Raw genomic sequence first — 6,492 nt, forward strand, 5'->3', positions numbered from 1 at the left:
CAACCTCCAGCAGCAGTCGGCTTCTGCACGTAGAACCCGGGAGTAGGAGACTCAGAATCGAATCTCTTCTCCCTCCTCCCTCCTGTTTTCGGCTTTGTGACAAACCTTATCATCAAACACAATGGCCAGCAACGTTACCAACAACAGATCCTCGCTCCATGAACTCCCGTGTGTTCATTGGGAATCTCAACACTCTCGTGGTCAAGAAATCTGATGTGGAGGCAATCTTTTCGAAGTATGGCAAAATTGTGGGCTGCTCTGTTCATAAGGGCTTTGCCTTCATTCAATATGTTAATGAGACAAATGCCCGGGCTGCTGTAGCAGGATAGGATGGCAGAATGATTGCTGGCCAGGTTTTAGATATTAACCTGGCTGCAGAGCCAAAAGTGAACCGAGGAAAAGCAGGTGTGAAACGATCTGCAGCGGAGATGTACGGCTCCTCTTTTGACTTGGACTATGACTTTCAACGGGATTATTATGATAGGATGTACAGTTACCCAGCACGTGTACCTCCTCCTCCTCCTATTGCTCGGGCTGTAGTGCCCTCGAAACGTCAGCGTGTATCAGGAAACACCTCATGAAGGGGCAAAAGTGGCTTCAATTCTAAGAGTGGACAGCGGGGATCTTCCAAGTCTGGAAAATTGAAAGGAGATGACCTTCAGGCCATTAAGAAGGAACTGACCCAGATAAAACAAAAAGTGGATTCTCTCCTGGAAAACCTGGAAAAAAATTGAAAAGGAACAGAGCAAACAAGCAGTAGAGATGAAGAATGATAAGTCAGAAGAGGAGCAGAGCAGGAGCTCCGTGAAGAAAGATGAGACTAATGTGAAGATGGAGTCTGAGGGGGGTGCAGATGACTCTGCTGAGGAGGGGGACCTACTGGATGATGATGATAATGAAGATCGGGGGGATGACCAGCTGGAGTTGATCAAGGATGATGAAAAAGAGGCTGAGGAAGGAGAGGATGACAGAGACAGCGCCAATGGCAAGGATGACTCTTAAGCACATAGTGGGGTTTAGAAATCTTATCCCATTATTTCTTTACCTAGGCACTTGTCTAAGATCAAATTTTTCACCAGATCCTCTCCCCTAGTATCTTCAGCACATGCTCACTGTTCTCCCCATCCTTGTCTTTCCCATGTTCATTAATTCATATTTCCCTGTGCCTAGTCCCATTTTCACTTCCTTTTTGACGCTCCTAGTAGTTTTGTTAAGTCTTACCCTGTAATTTTTGCTTTTAATTTTGATACCTCTTTATGACTTAACAATAAAAAGGATGTATGGTTTTTATCAACTGTCTCCAAAATAATCTCTTGTTATGAAGGGAGTACAGTTCTTTTCATTCATACATATGTTCAGTAGTTGCTTCCCTAACTGCAAAGGCAATCTCATTTAGTTGAGTAGCTCCTGAAAGCAGCTTTGAGTTAGAAGTGTGTGTTACACCCCAACATTAGTGTGCTCTGTGGGGCAGTTCAACACAAATGTAACGATGTATTTTTGTGAATGAGAGTTGGCATGTCAAATGCATCCTCTAGAAAAATAGTGTTATAGTCTTAAGATTTGTTTTCTAAAGTTGATACTTTGGGTTATTTTTGTGAACAGCCTGATGTTTGGGACCTTTTTCTTCAAAATAAACAAGTCCTTATTAAACCAGGAATTTGGAGAAAAAAAAAAAAAGATACAAAAATTAGATGGGCATGGTGGCTCGTGACTGTAATCCCAACTACTTGGGAGCCTGAAGTAGGAGAATTGCTTGAACGGGGACCCGGGAGGTAAAGGTTACAGTGATCAGAGATTGTGACACTGTACTCCAGCCTGGGCTACAGAGTAAGACTCCATCTCAAAAAATAAAATAAATAAATAAAAATAAAACAAGACAGAAGAAATATTAGTAAGTGAAGAGAGGAATTGAAAGCAGTATAATATAATTATTATTCTTTTTTCTCTTTTTTTTTGAGACGGGGTTTCACCATGTTGGTTAGGCTGGTCTTGAACTCCTGACCTCAGGTGATCCACGTGCCTTGGCCTCCAAAGTGCTTAGATTACAGGCCTGAGCCACTGCACCCAGCCCAGGAAATTTCTAAAGTGGATTCTTTTTGGTGCGGTTTGAACCCCATCGGGTAACTGCTCTTGCTGTCTCATCATATAACTAAGTTTTATTTCTTTTTTTCTTTGTTGGCATGTGGGGGTTTGTGTGTGTGGTGTGTGTTTTTGGCATGTGGTGTGTGGGGTGTGTGAGGGTATGTATGTGCATGTATCGGGGTGTGTTTGTGGTATGTGGTGTGCAGGTGTGTGTATGTGTGTGGTGTGTGTGACTTGTATGCATGTTGGCACGTGTATGTATGTGTGTATGTGTGGGTGTGTACATGTGTGGTATAGTTGTATGTGTGGGTGTGGATGTGTGTGTGGATGGTAGTGTGTGTGACAACTAAGTTTTCTACAGGAATAATGAAGTCCTTCTCTTCTCTAGCCAAGGAGTACTGTCCAGTGATTGAGGCCTTTGGGACCCAGAAGCTGTCATTCTGGACCCTCTGAACTGGGGTTATGTTAGGAGTGGGATTAGAAGGCACTAGCTCTCAGGCCTCTCATGGCCATCGGTCTCCTATGGTAGTTCCTCCACCTACCTACCAGGAGGTGACATTAAGAGAATGCGCTACATTTTCAGCTAGCTGAAGGAACAATTACCTTGTCTTTTTCGGGAGTTCTGGTACTGGCTCTTCTACCTCATTATAAAAAGTTTGGTATACTGGTTTGGTGGAGTGCCTTTGGAACTCCCCTCAAATTAGCATCTTAGCCCGTGAGTCAAGTCCAGTCCCATCAATCTGCTCCTCTGTTTTCCAACAGGGGTCTAAGAGGTTAGTAATTATTGGTTCTAATGTATTACAATGTCCAGGAGTACAAAAAAGATTATTTTTTCCCTTCCAAAGGAAGACATGGTCATTCTCATTCTTTCTGTCTCTTGACACACTTTTCCTAAGCTATTTTTTTTTTCTTTGAGATGGAGTTTCGCTGTTGTTGCCCAGGTTGGAGTGCAACCCAGGCACAATCGGGGTTCACGGCAACCTCCACCTTCTGGGTTCAAGCAATTCTCCTGCCTCAGCCTCCTGAGTAGCTGGGACTACAGGTGCGCACCACTATGCCCAGATAATTTTTGTCTTTCTAGTAGAGACGGGGTTTCACCTTGTTGACCAGGATGGTCTCGATCTCCTGACTTCATGATCCACCCACCTTGGCCTCCCAAAGTGCTGGGATTATAGGCACGAGCCACCGCACCCGGCCCCTAAGCTGTTTTTTGACGGTCTGATTCGTCCGCTCCACCTTTCCGGAACTCTGTGGTCGGTAGGTGGCCTGCAGCTTCCAGCTGATCCCCAACACTTTCACCTTCTTCTGAACCAAATCCGACACAAATGCTGGCCCGTTGTCTGAGCTGAAGCGCAATGGCAGTCCATACCTAGGGATGAGATCTCGGAAAAGCACACAAGTTAATTCCTGGGCTCCTTCGGTTCCTGTTGGACAAGGATCTTCCCTCCCAGAGTCTGTCCACACAAAAACTAGTAAATACCTGCTACCTCCACACTTAGGCATCTCAGTGAAGTCTACTTGAAGATCTTCAAAGGAGGCTGCTCCATAAGCTTGTATACAGGCAGGACGGTGGGACCTTGGCTAGCATTGTATTGTCGGCAAGTGATGCACCGCTGCACTACTGTTTTGGCCAGAGCCGACAGATGTGAGATGTAGAAATACCCACCTAGCAACTTCTTGAGTAATTCCTGGCCTAAGTGGGTGGTTCCAGGTACAGCCTGCATAACTGCAGCTCCCAGCAGCTGTGGCACAGCTATTCTTCTGTCCGGTAACCAGATCCATTCCTCTTTTTTTTTTTTTTTTTGAGACGGAGTTTCGCTCCTGTTACCCAGGCTGGAGTGCAATGGTGCGATCTCGGCTCACCGCAACCTTTGCCTCCTGGGTTCAGACAATTCTCCTGCCTCAGCTTCCCGAGTAGCTGGGATTACAGGCACGTGCTACCATGCCCAGCTAATTTTTTATATTTGTAGTAGAGATGGGGTTTCACCATGTTGACCAGGATGGTCTCGATCCCTTGACCTCGTGATCCACCTGCCTTGCCTCCCAAAGTGCTGGGATTACAGGCGTGAGCCACCGCACCCGGCCCCCTTCGATTGCCTGCCCTCCTGCCTGGACAAAGTTTTCTTCTTCCTTAAAATAAGTAGGCACCTTTAAGAGGCCAAGGCAGGCCGATCACGAGGTCAAGAGATCAAGATCATACTGGTCAACAAAGTGAAACCCCGTCTCTACTAAAAATACAAAAATTAGCTGGGCATGGTGGCGCGTGCCTGTAATCCCAGCTACTCAGGAGGCTGAGGCAGGAGAACTGCCTGAACCCAAGGAGGCGGAGGTTGCAGTGAGCCGAGATTGCGCCATTGCACTCCAGCCTGGGTAAGGAGAGCGAAACTCCGTCTCAAAAAAAAAATTTTTTTTAGGCCAGGCACGGTGCCTTGTGCCTGTAATCCCAGCATTTTGGGAGGCCAACGTGCGCAGATCACAAGGTCAAGAGTTCTAGACAAGCCTCGCCAACATGGTGAAACCCCATCTCTACTAAAAATACAAAAATTAGCTTGGTGTGGTGGTGGGTGCCTGTAATCTCAGCTTCAGGAGGCTTAGGTAAGAGAATTGCTTAAAACCAGGAAATGAAGGTTGCAGTGAGTTGAGATTGCACCACTGCACTCCAGCCTTGGTGACAAAGGTGAAACTATTTCACAAAAGAACAACAACTGAGTGTGGCTCTTGCAACTCAGTGAGACTTGATTTTCTATTTGAAAAACTGTCCATCCACACAGGAACCACAACCTAGTGCATGTCAATTCTCTCTCTCTTCTTTACTTTCTTTTTTTTTGAGACAGGGTCTCACTCTGTAGACCAGGCTGAAGGGCAGTGGTGCAGTCTCAGCTCACTTGAACCTCTGTCTTCTGAGTTCAAACAATTCTCCCATCTCAGCCTCCCAAGTAGCTGGGACTACAGGTGCCTGACCGAACACCCAACTCATTTTTGTATTTTATGGTAGAGACGGGGTTGGACCATGTTGGCCAATTTTGTCTTGAACTTTTGACCTCAAGTTATCTGCCTGCCTCAGCCTCCCAAAGTGTTAGGATTACAAGCATGAGACACTGCTGCCAGCCACATAACAATTCTCACACTAAGCCTGCTGAGAATTCACTATTTATCAATTTTTTTAAAAAAATTGAGGCTGGGTGCAGTGGCTCATGCCTGTAATCTCAGCACTCTGGGAGGCTAAGGCAGGCTTATCACCTGAGGTCAGGAGATCAAGACTGGCCTGGCCAATATCGTGAAACCCCCATCTCTATTAAGAATATAAAATTAGCCAGACAGAGCGGCATGTGCCTGTAATCCCAGCTACTCAGGAGGCTGAGGCAGGAAAATCACTTGATCCCAGTAGACAGAGGTTACTGTGAGCCAAGATGATGCCACTGCGCTCTACCCTGAACAACAAAGGTGAAACTCTGAGTCAAAAAAACAAAAAGAAAAGAGAAGAAAAAATTTAAATATTTCACCTAACAAAAAAAGTGAAGGAGATAAAGAGGATTTCACACCTAAAGTCTTTGTTTCCTTTAGAAAACCACAGCCCCTTGTCAGTTGATTTGTCCAAAGGTGTCTGACAGGCACTAATACTCTTAATGAATCAATCAGGAAAAATGGGTCTCTCAGGTGACAAGGAGTCACAATGGTACCTAAACCCAATCCATTCTCAGCTTTACATGGTGCCCCCCTCAGGAAGTGGTGTTAACCGTGTGAACCACATTCACTGGACAAGGCCAGAGGAGAGCGTGTTTAGGACAACACAACCATGAGGCTGCAAATCAAACTGCGGGCAGGAAGCGCAGGAGTTTCCATGGCCAAGACGCTGCTGGCCGTCCTTCGGTGTCACTTAAACTTCAGCGTGAAAGACATCCTTTCCCAGCTGGCTCAGAGAAACTAACAGACATTAGAATTGGAATCTGTTGCTTTTTTATTTTTCAGAATTTCTAAGATACGAAGGACACTCCAAAGGGCATTTAGCTATACATAAGGCTGAGGACCTGGCTGCTCTGGAGAGGGATGGCTGAGCAGCAGCCACCAGTTGTAAGAGCTGTGAAGCCCCTCACATAGGGTCAGGCCACCTCCACACACCCTCTCTTACTTCTCAGGCTCTGTCCCTGAGGTCTAGCTGAGGTATTGCCTTCCTCCCATCTCATTAGCTCTCCAAGAGAGTCCAGCTTCCTATAAAAGTTACCCTAGAATGGCAAGATGTAGACCCTCCTCCATTCTCCCAGCACAGTGGGACTTCCGGAGAGTGCTGCCTAAATCCTTTACCTCAAATCACCTGACAGAAGAAAGTGCCCAGGCAGTTAAATGTTCAATGACCTAACAGGTCCAGCATGCCCAGGGCCCAGCCCCACAGCCTAGCATCTCTCCTCCACC

General features: G+C 46.2%; 1 pseudogene across 1 annotated transcript; it reads left to right on the forward strand.

Moving 5' to 3' along the window:
* The first annotated feature begins 18 nt into the window (after nt 1–18).
* Nucleotides 19–1,290, forward strand: LOC118150185 (heterogeneous nuclear ribonucleoproteins C1/C2 pseudogene; annotated as a pseudogene). The gene has a single exon (XR_013531315.1). The product of XR_013531315.1 is annotated as a heterogeneous nuclear ribonucleoproteins C1/C2 pseudogene (transcript).
* Nucleotides 1,291–6,492: the final 5,202 nt, after the last annotated feature.

The sequence above is a fragment of the Callithrix jacchus genome, chromosome 22, assembly GCF_049354715.1.
Source record: "Callithrix jacchus isolate 240 chromosome 22, calJac240_pri, whole genome shotgun sequence".
In the NCBI taxonomy this organism is placed as follows: domain Eukaryota; kingdom Metazoa; phylum Chordata; class Mammalia; order Primates; family Cebidae; genus Callithrix; species Callithrix jacchus.